This window comes from Pseudonaja textilis, chromosome 7 (genome assembly GCF_049901715.1).
Source record: "Pseudonaja textilis isolate UNSWEBS1 chromosome 7, rPseTex1.2, whole genome shotgun sequence".
Lineage (NCBI taxonomy): Eukaryota > Metazoa > Chordata > Lepidosauria > Squamata > Elapidae > Pseudonaja > Pseudonaja textilis.
The window spans coordinates 22,268,864-22,284,816 of NC_141996.1; the positions used below are offsets into that span (position 1 = coordinate 22,268,864).

At 37.8% G+C, this 15,953-nt stretch overlaps 1 protein-coding gene and 1 long non-coding RNA gene across 2 annotated transcripts in view; one reads left to right on the forward strand and one right to left on the reverse strand.

Moving 5' to 3' along the window:
• Positions 1 to 10,679, reverse strand: part of SLC7A1 (solute carrier family 7 member 1) — a 44,048-nt gene extending 33,369 nt beyond the window's left edge. The window contains exon 1 of the mRNA XM_087937218.1: positions 10,079 to 10,679. The gene's annotated coding sequence lies outside the window, so the exon portion shown is untranslated. The remainder of the gene's footprint in view (positions 1 to 10,078) is intronic.
• Positions 10,680 to 11,649: 970 nt separating this feature from the next.
• Positions 11,650 to 15,602, forward strand: LOC148125265 (uncharacterized). Its single transcript, XR_015744286.1, has 3 exons — positions 11,650 to 11,914; positions 13,076 to 13,229; positions 14,226 to 15,602. It is a non-coding gene; the product is annotated as an uncharacterized LOC148125265 (long non-coding RNA).
• The last annotated feature ends 351 nt before the right edge of the window (positions 15,603 to 15,953 follow it).

The following is a 15,953-nucleotide window of genomic DNA, read 5'->3' on the forward strand; positions in this document are numbered from 1 at the left end:
CTCAATTTTCACTTTTTAGACTGTGGTGGATTTTTCTCAATAATTAATTGGACACATTAATCAGAGGATTCTCTGAGCTTGGGGCTCCCACTGGATTGAGTTCTAAGGAAGTAGAGAATGTGATTTTGCCTCTGCTTTTTAACTACCTACTTGTGAAGAAATACAGGGCACAGAAAAAGAGTCTGCTTTGGAGTGGGATGACACAGAAATGCTGTAATTTCAACACATGATGCGTTGAGGGACATTGAGGAAAAAAATGCGCTTAGAAGCAAAACCAACTTTCCCGTGCTCCCCTCCCTCAACTCCGAACTCTTGGGGTACCCTTACAATGTCAAACTTATGTCTGGAGAGGTGAATGGAGAATTTTCCTCATAGCCACATTTACAACAAAAGATACATATCCTTACAGGAAAGGACCAGGTGAGAAACCTGGTGGCATCTATGTTAAAAAGTTGTATGAAAGTCCTTAACAACCACCCTGCAAAAATAAACATACCAGGACAATTATTGTATCTGGTAAGTTTTGCATATTCAAATCAATGATATCTCTTCACTTATTTCTTGTACCCCCTAGCTCAGAATTTTGGGAGTTGAAGTCCACCAGCTTTCAAGTTGCCAAGGTTGGAGACCCTTGTTCTAGTTAAAGTTTACAAAATCCTTACAGTTGGAAGAATCTTAAACAAATCCTCAAGACAATCCAATTTAATTTATCTACATGAGTTATTAAACATCCACTTTATTTGAACAATCCAAAATTCAAGTAAAAATCTATTTATTACTAACAGTGACTCAGAACTGCATGGGCACATTTCCTAAATAACATATACTTAGGAGAACAAATGGCTGGCTCAGTTAGGTTTGTACCCAGATCAGAAGGAATGGAGGAGAGTGGATAGAGGAGGAGTTGTGAGACATTTGGCAAGATGCTGTTCCACTCACTGAAATCTCTTAATTACCAATTGCCCAGGCATGAAAAGATACAGCTAGTGAATAGACTCGACTTCCTGGGTTCCAAGTTATATTGTTGGGTAAATACTCTAAAGTAAGTATATTACAGTGTCATCCTTGTTCATCAATTTGTTCATTGTAATCTTTCATAAGCCTTGTAATGCTTCAGAGTACAAGTAGTCCTCAACTTATAATCGTTCACTGGGCAACTGTTTGAAATTGTGGCACTATTGGAAAAAAAAGTGTCTTATGACCAGTCTCCACACAACTATTGCAGTTCTCATAATCACATGATTAGGGTCTTGACAATTGGCATATCTTTCTGATGGCTGCAGTGTCAGAGTCATGTGATCACTATCTGCAACCTTCCCAGCTAATTAACAACAAGCAAAGTCAATGGTGGAAGTAGGATTCGCTTATCAAATGTGTAAGTCACTTAATGACTGCAAAGAAAAGAGGTCATAAAATTGGGCAAAGCTGCATGATGCCACACTTAATGATCACATCACTTAGGGATGAAGTGGTTTCACTTAAGTTGAGGACTACTTGGTACAAGGTTTTTTTTGTCCATATTGTTGGACCAATGATACAGAGAAATACCCACCAATGACATAAGAATTAGGTTTCAGCCAGTAATGCATGCCCATAGCACACCAAACAGTCCCGTAGCTATAGAAATATGCTGGTCCAGTCTTTGGAACTCTAGCACCAAATTCCCCATAGCAAAATCCAGCCAGCACATATTGTTTTCTTTGTATTTTAATAGACTTTAATTTGAGAGAAGGGTTATTTACATGCATATACAGGTAGTCCTTGATTTACAACTGATTAGTGACAGTATGAAGTTACAACAGCACTGAAAAAAAGTGATTTATGCCCGTTTTTCAAGGTTAGGATGATTGCAGCATCTTCACAGTCATGTGATCAAAATCTGGACTCTTGGCAACTGACTCATATTTATAAAGGTGGAAGTATCCCAGGGTCAGTTGAGCACCTTCTGTAACTTTTTGGCAAACAGAGTTAATGGGGAAGCCAGATTCACTTTTTAAACATGTTATTGACTTAACAACTCTGGCAGTGGTTCACTTAACTCTGGCAAGAAAGGTTGTAAAAAGGGACAAAACTCACTAGACAACTGTCTCACTTAGCAACAGAAATTTGGGGTTGAACTGTGGCCATAAGTCGAGGACTACATGTACACACGTACACAGATACATATGCTGCAGAGAGATCCCTTAGCAAAATCAAACATTATCTCTGCACCCCTTTGCATGTTTACTGAGATTTAACGCCCATTATGCAAAGAATTAGTGTAGGAACTCCAATCACTAAAATTGGAAATTGTGATTATAAGAGTAAGATGTCTATTCATTCCACATATTGCTCCGTTTTTTTTAATGCAAGTATCACATCAGCATATTCTACTATGCAATTCTAAATTACCCTGGAATTAAGAATCATCTGCCAATATAATTTCATGTTAGAAGAAGAGAGGGAAGACATTCAACTAATCAGTACAGAAGCAGCATTAAAACTAAACATGTCTTCTACAGTAATGCAATGCTTTGGATTTGATTGGAAGAGGGTTCCAATAACATAAACACAGCACCTGCCTGGGACTCATTAATGGATACAAATCACCACCCCATCTTTTCTTCTGCATTTGCCTTCAATGAATAAGATATCACATATATTCTTAAAATAAAGTGATGATATGTAACCACAGGTTAGAACAATGTAGCATAACTTAAAATACAATAAAACAAGTGGCAATAAAATAAACTAATAAAACGAGTGTAATTTTAAAGAGGTCCAAATACAGTAAAGCCAGGCATATGATTTAGAACTTAAATATGTATTTCTAAGTTTAAATGACAACAAAGAAAAAACTAACCTGACTGCTAATTGGAAACACATCTGCAAGAAGAGAATTCAATCATTCAAGTCCAAACACTTAAGTCCAAACACTTGAATTTATATATTAATAATTTGCCCCAATCTCATTATAAAAGGCCAGTAGAAAATATGTTGAATAATGTCCAACAGCACAAGGAGACACTTAAAAATCTCCTTTCAAAATCTGAAAGGTATAGTCTGTGAATGAAGAGTTGTAAAAGCCTTTCTTGGGGACAGGGGACATTCACCGCATTATCTAAGTGAAACAGTTTTACACATGCCAAATGCACTCGAAATGTTACCAATTTTGCAAAAAAGTATGCAATCACTTCTGTTAAAAAGATTAGAAAGTTTGCACATCATATGATGAAATGTACATAAACATATATTCACAGATCTCACAGCAACAGCTTTTATAACAAGCAAAGGAGTATATCGTCTGAGGATTATTTCATTTTTTTGTTTTGTTTTGTTTTGCAATGGATATTTTGTTTAGCTTTCTTTAAACTAAATGGCAGCTGTACTTAAATGTTGGCAAAAACTGTTCTAGCATTTGACAAGCTTTTTTTATGCAGCAAACATCCAAAAATAGTAACTGTGAGGGACTCTTTTCTGCCAGACCTGAACATTATATATTAATGCATTGGGGGGGGGGGCAACCCTGCAACTTTTCAGAGTTTCTGTCTTCCTCACACCACATGGTATCATGCTATAACTATAGACGTGCTGTATCTTTGCAAGGTTTAGGAAGGAAGCATTGCCAACACACCCAAATTCTTTACTGAGAGATACTGAGATTAGTAGCAAGCCAGAACTGAAGGATATAAAGCCAGAAACGTACATTGCAAACTCATACACAATGTGCCAGCATAAACATATATACTATAGAAAAACTATAAGCCAATATACCAAGAAAAACTATTTCTTTATTTTAAGAAAAACTATTTTTTATAATTTTATTTTAACTATCCCAGCTGCACTTAGCTGAACAATAATAGCTTTAAATCAATGGACTGTATTATACCACAGACAAAGAAAAATTTTATTTTGAAGCTATGGTTAGTAACAACTTATTGATTAGTGACAAGCAAAGCTACTGCTGAAATTTGAATGAAAAAAAACAGGAAAAGTATACAGTATAAACCTAAAGGGTTAAGGGTTTTTATTACTGATGACAGGCTTCCCAATTGTAGTGTCCAAATATGCAGACCAACTCTCAGAATTGATGGAAAACTTTGCTGGCTAGAGAACTTTTGGAATTAATGTCCGAATATCAGGCAGGCATCCAAGTTAGAGGACACTGGCTTACGAGAACACAGGAAGCTGTGCAGTCATTCATTCAGCTCAAGGGTGTTTGCCCCAATTGATGACGGCTCTCTGGGATTTTAATCATTCTAGAAAATGACTAGATGAAATCTGAAACCTTTTTGCATGCAAATGAAAACTTTAATGAAGTGTGGAATCGAACAAATTTAATAATTATATAGTACAACCATCTATAATGAAAAGGGAACCAATTAAATTATCCTTGAGATGTAGTCGCCTAACGTTTTCATAAAAGCCTTCAGAGATGGAAAACAATTGTAATGAGCAATCTATAGATAGTTCAACAGCTGTACAGCTCTTACAATAATGCAGTTTTTCCTTGCATTTGACAAGATTCAGATAGTTGTGATTTGTACTTTTTTTCTGGTCCTAGATTTGATGGCATTAGTTCCTGATCATCTTTTTATGCATCTGAGCACTGATACCATATCTTCCCTTAATCTTCTTGTCTCCATATTGAACTGTAACCTTTATATGAACTCTGCAAGACTCAATTACTTGTCACTATTATATTCTCAGAATTTACCCATTAGTCATTATTTCTTTTACTCCACTCTTCCTGAGATAAAATTCTAAAATTCTTTGGCACAACTAAACAAAAACAGCTTAGGCTAGCTTACTCCCTTATCCTGAAAACCGTATAGCCTGAACACAACTATTGATGTTGGCACATCAGTTGTTGATGCTGAAAAGCCACGGGGTGACATGTATCTCCCCTGAAACGGAATACTATCAGAATTGCTACAATTCATGGGCCCAAACATCTTCCATAGCCTTAGTCTTGATATCTATTCTAAGTATTCTAATCAATAACCATCATACTTGAATAATTTTCCTGATGCTTTGAGATAATTAATAAGTCTACAAATGTTAAGTTACCAGCCCTTTATAGATTTTAAAGCATTAACATGACACCATCTCTACTATTACTGCTTCTTGAAATACATTACAGAATTCTCAGGAGTTCTGGAAGCTCCAAGCATATCTGGAAGACATGACATTAGAGAAGACTGCCGACTACTGTTTCTCTCTGCAGCTACAAACACTGAGAGTTCAAATCAAAGTTTATTGTCCCGGAATAGAGCATCAGAGTACAAGCTTGATTAGGGTCAAATTAGACAAGGCTAAAATGTGTAAACTATTTTGCTTGGTCAACCCCGCATAAACTTTAGGTGGTCTATTCACTAATGAGGATGGTTTCGATATGACACCTTCTTTGATGCTCACCAGGCTTCATGCCTTACCTGGCACTTTTTCTAGATTTTTTTTTAATGGAGAGGTAGCATGTTTTAGAGAGTATTAGGAATTCTTTATATTCCTATCGGAAAATAATCTTCTAAAGGCCAATGGTTGAGGACTGCAGCTTTGTTTGAAAGTATGCCCATCTACCTAGTAAAAAGACAAAAGCAAACCAAACTGGTAAGACAGTTTCAGTTAAGGAAACAAGAAGGTGTTAAGATCTGTTTTAATATTTTGTGCTTGAGCACATTATCCATGCTAGTCATTTTGAGAGAATGCCCAAGACAAGCTGTTAAACTTCCAAATCTGGTCTACAATAAAAAACCCCACAGAATTTAATAAAAGGGAAATATCAATTTTCTTCCGTGAAACTGGTGTTTGTGGGTTAAATTAAGCATTATTTATAGTTGATTACTAAAATACCTACCTGACAACTCAACACATCATCAGTTAATGTGAAAGGATATCTTCAAACTGGCATATATAAAAGATAAAAGATATGGGGGTATCTTAAAGCTGCTCAAAAAGACAGACCAAGCATGAGCTTGGCACCCATTTTTAATATGCTGTACTTTGCATACCATTATAGGTTAAAACTAGCACTTAAAAATGGGTGTGGAAATGGACTGGAAGCTACTACAGTTGACGACATATAGACCTGATATAGTAGAAACTGCTCAGTTCAGTTGGTAATCTAAATAACCTATTTTGGTCCATATGTCTTGTAATGTAATAGTCTAAACCAAAGAATGTCACAATTGATATCCGTGCTAAAGCTAATAAAGGGCACGAAGTCACTTATAGCCAGGAAATCACGTGGCTGGGATCATTTCCACACATGAGCATAAGGATACAAATTTGTAACTACAGTTCCATATGCTGTAAAACAAGTTCACTAGATAAGGAACATTAATGCTACAAATTATAGCAAGTGATAAGAAGATAGATCTCTTCTATTTTAATTTTGTACTTAATTGAGAAGGCATGCAAGTGATTTCCATAAAGAAAGGAAGAAAACAGTTGTCAAGGGAATTAAGGCATAATGAAAAATAGATAAGTAGAATAGGATAGCAAATTGCAATAGGATGCATTCATGCAGATTTATACAGCAAGAACCATTGCGGGTCGCTAATTATGTATTGAAAAAGTCACACACACACACACACACACACCCAAAAAATACTAGGAAGCTAATTACAAAGAAAATGAAAATTAAATTTTCAGTTTATCTTCTCACAGTTCATTCTGTCCAAACAGAAGGGGGAAATGTTATGCTGGAATATTAAAAGTGTGACTGTATGCCTTAACAGCTGTTCAGAACCAACTTTAGACAAAGGCTGAATGTGCCTGGCATAGGCAAGGGCATCAAAGCTTAGGAAGCAGCAATGCTGTTTCTCTTACCAAATCATTCTAAGAATTCGAATGGAGCTGCATGCTTGTGTGTGCATACTGCCAACGTATCACTCCATTTTCTCTTTTATTTTACTTTTATTCTCTGGCACCTTCTACCTGGGAGCAGATCCTTACTAACACCAAATAAATGAAAGTCTGTTGAAACCATATATTTCTCAATAATAACAGGAAGCTCAATATAACTTAATATAAGTAGGTGACAGTTGCAACAATTTTGCATCATAGTCTATGCTCTATATATGAACCTTGGAGATCAATGAAACCGCAGCGAAAACTATGATGTACTTCTGTACATTAATTCCATAAATGACAAAAAACATGACTTAGTCCTAACAATAGACAAAATGCTTCAAAAGGCAAGCATAAACAAAGCTGAGAGCTTGTTCTGAGATAATTACACTATAATTATAAAATCATAATTGCAGAAATAATAAAAGCATCAAAGTCCCCATTCATTTGTACCAGTTCACACATGTGTAAGTTTCACTCTTTATTTATTTAACCTTAGTAATCTTTTTCTTCCCTTAAGTTTCAGAATTAAATAGTCAATCAAAGAATGACAAAGCTTTAATGTCAGTTCATTTCACTGGCAGGGTTCAAACATAGTAAGGTAGTATGCATAACCTGTTGTTATCTGTTTGGGTTGCACATTTCTATCTTCCTATCATATATTAAAAATATTTTAAAGTCCTAACAATAGATTGCAGGCTGTAATGTGCAACTCAGACAAATGATGACTTCTTAAGGAGCCATAACAGCAAACCAAACTACTTTGAACTAGCATTATATGTAATGTTTGGATCTGTGCAAAATAAATGGTTCATGGCAAACCAGAAAAGCTTGCAACCAGTTTGCTGTTGAATAACCTACTTGATCTGATTTTACATAGCTTACAGATTGTTCCAATCATAAACTGACATTGAATGGTATACAGTTCCCTCACCATAACTCGGGTTAATTCTAGTTCCTTGGGTCATCTACAACCAAGGAAGAGGATCACTTAGAAATTAATACTCTCTGCCAATCTTCAAAAATACAAGAGTCAGGATGCTGGTTTCAACATGGGACTCCTCTGGCATACCTCTTCTCCTTTTTTTAATTTCCACTACACCCCACCCAAGGGAACAGAAAGTGAGTGAAACAAAATCTTTCATCCCCTATAACTTTAATAGTTCCATCCTTCAGAAAATTTTAATTTCCTCTCATTACAAAAAAATGAATTATTAGCCAGCCATCCAGCCATGACAAAATCTAGAAAGACTGGACAGTCTACAGCAAGCGGAGTCATTTGAAACCTAAGTACTCGCAAGTGGTTCATGTAGCCAAAATCAGTGGAGGGTCACTAGCACGATGATCACAGCTGAAATTTTTGGTTGCAGAACACCTAACATCTTTAGTGACAATGGCCTTCTGGGTTTTTTTTTTCAAAACTGGATGAAGTTTACTTTAGGAATTACCTGAGAGTTTCAATCTATTGCATGCCACAAAATGGCAAGTAACCACCATATTAAAACACAGCAGAATGGAAAGTCTCATGGTCGATTGTTTTTGTACATGGTAGCTGTAGCAAGACTGCTATATGCACAAAGATGGAAATATTCTGAAATATCCACCATGAAGGAACAATTAATGAAGATGATAGTATTTGCCAAAATGCAAAAATAACTTCTTGATCGAGAAGATAACAAGTACATTTATTAGTGATTGGCAAATCCTTTATGGACTTTTATGTTGAAAATGCGGAAAAAATGAACTGGTGGCTTATAGATTTGATGAGTCAAAAGGATCAAATATTGGAAGGGAATTGTAATGTAATCTTAAAAGAGGGAGGATAGATGAATCTTATTAGTAACTGCTGTAAAAATCAGAAACAGATTCTTTATACGTTTTCTCTTTTTCTTTACTTTTTCTGTTTATTCATTTGTTCTGTATTTTTATTTGTTTTCTTTAAATCTGCATGGCTTTATTACTGTATTTGTATTTGATTTTCATTCTTTAATAAAATTTAAACTCAACTCAGCAGTATGGTCAGGGAACAGAAAAGATGGGGCCATAGGCTGTTCACCCTTATATTAAGAAAGAGACAGGATAGTATATTTCATGGTACTGTAGTTACTACATCTGTTTATGTTGACAGCTGCTATGATGGGTAGCAGGAAGTCAATCTCTTAATACTATAATAATATAATAATGTAACTCCTGGGCAAACTTAAGCAAAGGAGTCATAATTCCTTTCAAAGTCAAAATTTCCACTGCAGGAGGCAGGACACCAGAGAAGGAAACCAGTTTTGGAACTTTGTGTGTAATTTGCCTAGGAAATATATATTGTTTAGAGCAATTGTTTGTGTCCCCTTCATAGATCACCCCCCCCCCCGCCCAAAAACCCGATTCATAAAAACAACCATTAACGATACACTGATCAACCTCCCTATACTCTTTCCATTGAATGGTAAGGCAAACACGAGTTTCTTTACAGAAATAAACGCAGAACATCTTATTTAATTCGTAGGTTACAGCTGCATCAGAGGGAAATAATATCCCGAATCGAAACCAACCCGAGTCAAATTAAGGATGAAAGGGTGCAGTTGTTGGACTTTTAAGTGATGAGTCACTATAAAGAACCGTCGCCCCCCCCCACCCAACCCGGCCACTGCACGATCCGAAGAAAGGACCATTTAAGGAAAGGACTTCTGTCATCCCTTAATAAACCCTGTCAGCTTAAGCCGCTCAGCGCCTGGGATCCAAGGCTGGAAGGGATCGCCTGGAAAAGCGCCCTGGGAAGGTCGGCAGGAGAGAAAAACGGAAAGCCGATCCAGCCCCGCTTCGCCAGCCCGCGTGCTCGATCCACCTAGGCAGGGCGCATGCTTCCGCCCTCCTCCACATCGCCCATCGCTATAAACATTGCATCATGCAGCACGCTACTCGCAAAATGGATTCCAGCCTGGCACGTTGCTGGGCGGCCGAAGTACACGTCGATCGGTCCCAACCGCTCGGGGGGTGGAATCGTCCGGAGCCACGGCTTGAAGAGTATCCCGTCTTACGACCCCGGCTCACGGAGAAAGCGGGGCGGTCCCCACCGTTGGCCGCGCGGCTTTCTCTTCAACGCGGTCTGGCTCTTCTCCGCCACCCGCCACCTCTCATTCAGGGCATCTCGGCAAGGCTGGAAAAAGCCACCCGACTCGGGAGGATGGTAGAGGAGAGAAAGGAAGGGCAGAGCAAGGAAAGGGACCTTGCCAGAGCGCCATCGGCTACTCACCTAGCTCGTCTGCCGGGGATATTTCTACTACAGCCGGTTTAGATAGGAAGAGAGGGGAAAGAAAAAGAAAAAAAAAGGGACGCTGAAGAAGACCCGGAGTTGGGAAGCGAAGCGGGACCTGCCGCGAGGATGGCAGCGCCGGGGTGAAAAAAAAAAAAAGGCTCACAGCGGGCGACCTCGCGTTGCGCTCTCTTACAACCGCTCCCGCCGCTACTTATAGTGACTCCTCCCTCTCGCCTGCCGTGAATGAAAGAAGGGGAGGGAAAGTGTAATGACACACATACACACACACACAAAAAGCAGCAGCCTAGGGGTTGAGGAGGGCGGCGGGGGGGTGGGCAGGCACAGAGGGAGCGGTTGCTCGTAACAACCACTTCAGTTCCGTCCTCCCTCTTTCTCCACCTCCGGCTGGCTCGTCACGGGGAAAGACAAAAGCGTCGAGCGGTAGTGGGAAAAACAGAAGGAGGCGCGCGTGCCGGGGGACCCCAACGGCCGCTTGGTGGCCCTGTGAGCGCGTCCACGCGGCTACAAACCCCGAGTGGGGCGCCGCCGCCACGCGCGACGGGCTCTCCGCCACCATTCCCGCCTAAAGGTGTGGCTGTGGGCAAGGCCAGGAGACCGCCCAGCTGTCCTTGGGCCTCTTTCCCTCACACGCGCTAGCAATTTTGTTCCTCGTAGGCGCGGCGGAAGCCGCTTTCAAAGCCGAGCGCTTTTTTCTTATTCTCGAGCGTCGTAATTTGGAGAGAGCTTCCGATGAGGCCGGCTTTCTCCGGGGGGGGTGAGAAAGAACAGCTGGAGGGCGCAGCTTTCCCAGCCTGGAGTTCTCCAGTTTGTTTTGGACTTCAACTCCCATGATCCCCGCCGAGGAAAAGGCAGGATTCCGTGAATCTTCTGTCACCCAAACCTTGCATGCTTTGTCCATTCGTTTGTGCAAGGGAAAATCCTTTAAAATATATTCCGATGTGCTCTGTTTAATGTCCCCAAACGGGAGGTCACTCCTAATTTATTTATTTATTTTAATGAATCTTTTGCACGGCTATGAGTGCGTATTTCACGAACCTATGTCTAACTGAATTAGGGTTTACTAAATGACTTAGTTACCTGGGATCACGTACCCCGCAAATTGCGTAGGGTCCGCCCCCCATCTTCTACTAGAGAATCCGGATTTCTTTTTGAGAATCCCCATCTTCTTTTTGCGAATCCGGTAAGACACAAGTATGCAAGTCATAATAAAATTAAAAATCGAGGAAAAATGGCAAATTAATAAAGGGCAACAAGTGAATGCCATAATCTATAATAATCACTTTTCGGGGGAAACCCATATTTCCAGATGCACAGGTAAAGCAGGAACAAGAACATGTTAAAACAGGAACAAAACTCTTTTTAATGTAAAAGTTCAATTTCAACTTTTGGAAGGTGCTCTGTAAAGCACAAAACATTTCTATCAATGTCTGAAACTGACAACAAAGGTTCAGGTGGCACTTGAAAGATATAACGAATGCTGCATGTTTTTGTGTTTTTCTCTGTATTCTGTTGTGTTTTTCCTGGTAACTAGAATACACAGAGACAAAGCTTCAGTCCAAAGAGTTATTTCAAACTGGAACAGTTTTGCATTCAGAATGTAAACATGGTTAAATTACAGACTGTGTAAATTGGAATAAGTTTCTTAGCTTCTTTTAAATGCCATTTTCTTTTTCTTTTTTTTTTCCCTTTCCTTTTTAAACCTGACATATTGCTTCATTTCAGCCAGGCCAGCAAGGAAATGCATGGTAATCTTCTGCCTGGATTGCATCATTTACTGAGCAGTGTTTCCTGAATGCAGTAGAGGCTTTCACAGTTAAGTATGGTCATTTAGCACCAACTCTGTTAGTGTAGATGGCATGCATTATAACTGCCTGTGCAGAATAATCCCATATGTACCACTATCTACAAAGAATATTATTTAATTTGGAATCATCATCACAATTCTACAATTATAATTATTATACGTTTATTAGTCACCCAACCCCAATGGAATTTTTTTTGAGTGGGAAGATGTTGAAGAATTTTAAAAACATTAATTGAATTAAGTATGAAGATGTTTGGAAGATAATAAGATTTTTGTGCTAAAATGTTGAGTTAACATTCAGCAGAAGCTTTTTAGCAAAGGCAACCTTCTATTCCATGTATCTTGGGAAAACAAGAAACGCAGTTGGTGAAATAGTGCAAAATGGATAAGGTTAAACAGATAAAAGGTTTTCTGGGTTTTGATGGCAGAATTTATTTTTAGCCACATCAAGCCTGATTAATGGCATGTCCTATTTTGGGGTGTTTCTTATTGGTAGAAAATCATGCCATCAATTATTAACTGATCAGAGAGGAACAATTTCTTGGTGAGACAAGTAGCTATATAAACATAGCAAAATAAATTTGCAGGTCTGTAGACCTCAGATGATCCACATACACGCCTGTTTTGTTTACGATTCGAGGGTATTTTGTTCTTATAAAGCTGTTTCTGTATGAATTTGCTATTCAGCTTAAGCTTGGCTAGAAGAGCTTTGAAAAAGAAGAGCGTCACAGAGCATCAGTCTTACCTATATACCAATTTCAAATTTATCATTTATAAATTTAATATAATTTATCCTTCAAAAGAATCCTGGATAATGAGCTACTAAGAATACTTTTGGTCATCTTTTCCGCATCAGAAATGTGGACAATAACAACAAGAGGGAAAGATGGTTTGCTTAGTACCATAATATCCAGATCCTCAGGCATGGAAAATTATTTTTGGGGTAGTTCTGTGTGATACCCATATTAAAATATTTTTGTTGTCAGAATAAAATTACTCTGAAATTTTAAAAGATGTCATCCTCCTATGGTTTGTATATTTCAATTCCGGTGAATTTTTGAATGACATGTTTATATTTTTAGGTGCTAAAACTACAAAACATGTAGTCTGGTGTTTGTGTGTGTGTGTGTTTGTGTGTTGAAATTAATTATAGATTCATGTTTTTGTAGAAACCTAGTCAAAAGACTGAGTGCTTCTAGAGAAGAACCTTTCTAGTCGGCAGTCTTCTCTCTATAAAGCAACTTCTTCTATAAAAGGCAAGAAGCCGGGGGCTGCCCTACATTCTTAGGGATCTTATTAGCTGACAAGTTTGGGGAAAACTGGGTAGGTCCTTGATGGTATATTGGTGTGTGTGTGTGTGTGTGTGTGTGTGTGTAAATAACAGATATGCCTATTGTTAGGCAACATGGGCCTTTCCTGTGAATATCAAAGTGGGGAAGTTTCTTATTAAAGGAGATGGAATGGTGAAGTCATCAGGCTGATTGAGGTTGGAATGTGGGGTTTTTCTAGGTTGCCATTCTTTTGTAAGAGCTGTCCTTGGATTTTACTATTTACTGGTGAGGAGGCTTCTACTCTTTGTCTTAGATGAGATTTAGAGGGGCTTTCTTGGTGAGAAGCAAGAGGGTCAATTTGGGTCTAATAGGATTGGGCAAATATATGAAGATTTGAGCTTGAGATCAAAGATTTTAGCATGGTCATGTCGAAAAGATGGGAGGAGAAGAGGAAGGAGTGCCATTTCCATTCTAGTTTTATTTTCTCCACTATAATTAAATGTGTGTGGTGCCCAACTCTCAACCACTCTGGACAGCCAGTAGGCAGAGAGACATCAAAATTATGCAGCAGAGATAAAATAAAAGTTTGACATCATCATATAAAAAAAATTCCTAACCAAGAAAATTAGAACCAGGTTATTACAGTCATTTTTCTTTGAGAAGTAAAGAAAAATAAGAGATTGGCACTTATCACCCTTGGAAAATTTGAATCTGTGTTTCCCCAAACAGTATAGAACTTCCACACTTCATTAAACAATAACTTCAAGCTAAGTTCAAACTTTGCAGTCCTTAATGCCCCAAGGACACCACAGTTCAATCCTGAGCTATGTATATTCTCTTCTATTGTAACTTCAAACTTAATGGCTACAATTTGACCATTGTTTTCACTGTTGTTTATACCTACGTCAGACAGAGATTATAAAAAGATTGTTGGATATGTTTGGAGGGGGGGGGCAGAACAGCTACAATAACAACTGCCTGAACATCTGCATTAAAAAGAAGCAGTGACAAATATTTTATCAAATATTGTTTATCTTCACTTCTGCAGATACAGCCTCTTTGATGTACAAAATACTTATTTCTAACTGATACAGCTGTCCCACAGTGCAGCTAAACTTCAGTTTTCCTTTCTCAACATGCTCTTTCATGCGTCAGTAACAACCTTGACCCTGGCTTTACCAAAACACCAAGCATTTAAAACAGTTAAGGAATGAAATAAATGACTAAGAAAAAAGAGAAAATGAGAAAGGACATTGTGGATAGAAAATAAAACATCAGCAAATACACAGAGAATTTTAAATTGTTGTAAAATTTAGCATTTATTATTTCATTGATAAATTAATTTAATATATAAAAATTAAAACCCTTATATTGTCTTGAAAAACAGTACCACTACAGAACTTTAAGCTGTAACATTTATAACAATTTCATGCTTAAATGCACATAATCTTTTGAAAAGAAGAAAACAAAAAATACTAAAAACAATAAGTGAAAGCAATATTAAATTCTAAAATTCTCTTCCACCATAACCAAATGGTGATTATTAAAAATTATTTATAAACATTGAAATTGCTTCTGATTATTACCGTTACATGAAATATTTCATCCTTGATACCATACTCTAAGCCAATGTTTCTCAACCTTTGACATTTTAAGATATGTGGACTTAAACTTTCAGAACTTTCTGGCCAGTAAACTGGAAAATCATAGATTAGCTAGTCGGGGATAGTGGTTAAGATGCTGGCCTAAAACCAGGAGATTCTGAGTTCTTGTCCCACCTTAGGCATGAGAGCCAGCTGGTGACTATGCTGGTGATTCAGTGCAATCCACCTCACTGGCTTGTTGTAGCAAAAGTAGGAGGAAGAATTAAGTATGTTCATTGCCTTGACTTATTTAAAAATAATAATGAAGGTAGAAACAAAATATGTAATTAAATAAAATAAAGCTTCATGAACCTAGTCTTCTGTGGTCAGAGTTCATTCATATATATTTCAAATAATATTCATGCATTATAAAAATAGTATTGATATGAAGAGATTATCATTTCTGAATTATGCACACTATATTAGCAACTCAGAGGGACATAAAAATGTAAGCTGTGTAGATAAAAGTGAAATATCACAGGACTAACAAAATTAGTGCTAAAATAAGCAATTTATTTTGGGTGAAATCGATGTATGTTCAGTGTTTAGGAGTGTTGTTTCAACTGTTCACAAATCTGGAATAGATGCTATAGCGCTAGAATATTCAGGTCCTCATCTCTAAATAATATCCTATATATTGTCTATTACAGAAATGTCTCCAAGAGGTTAGTATCAGAAGTAAGTCTTCCAAGGGTCAGTGTTTCAGCATCTAGTTGTCATTTCAGTTGGGTCAATGGTTCAGGAGCAAGTAGAGTAGTCCTGAAACAGGCTGAATATGTTCTGTGAGCAATACCAACATTAAGCAGGGCCAGTAGCAACAAGTGGCATCATCCAACTCCTACAGATTGAAAGAAAACAGATTAATCTGTCAGTTTCTTCTCTTAGTCATTCACACAAACCAGGTTCAAGGGCAGAATGTCAAATGGATAGGGCCCTGACAGAGTGCATGTTAATTCAGTATATCTAATTAAAAGAATTAGGGAAAGCAAGTTTAGACTTAGTTACAAAAAATAAGGAACAATTATTTGTCCTAGCTATAAAATCAGAACAAAGAAGTCTTCAAGAAAACTCTCTGGGGAGAAAATGTGTTGCATGCACTACCCAAATCAACCATACATATGTTGACCTGAGAT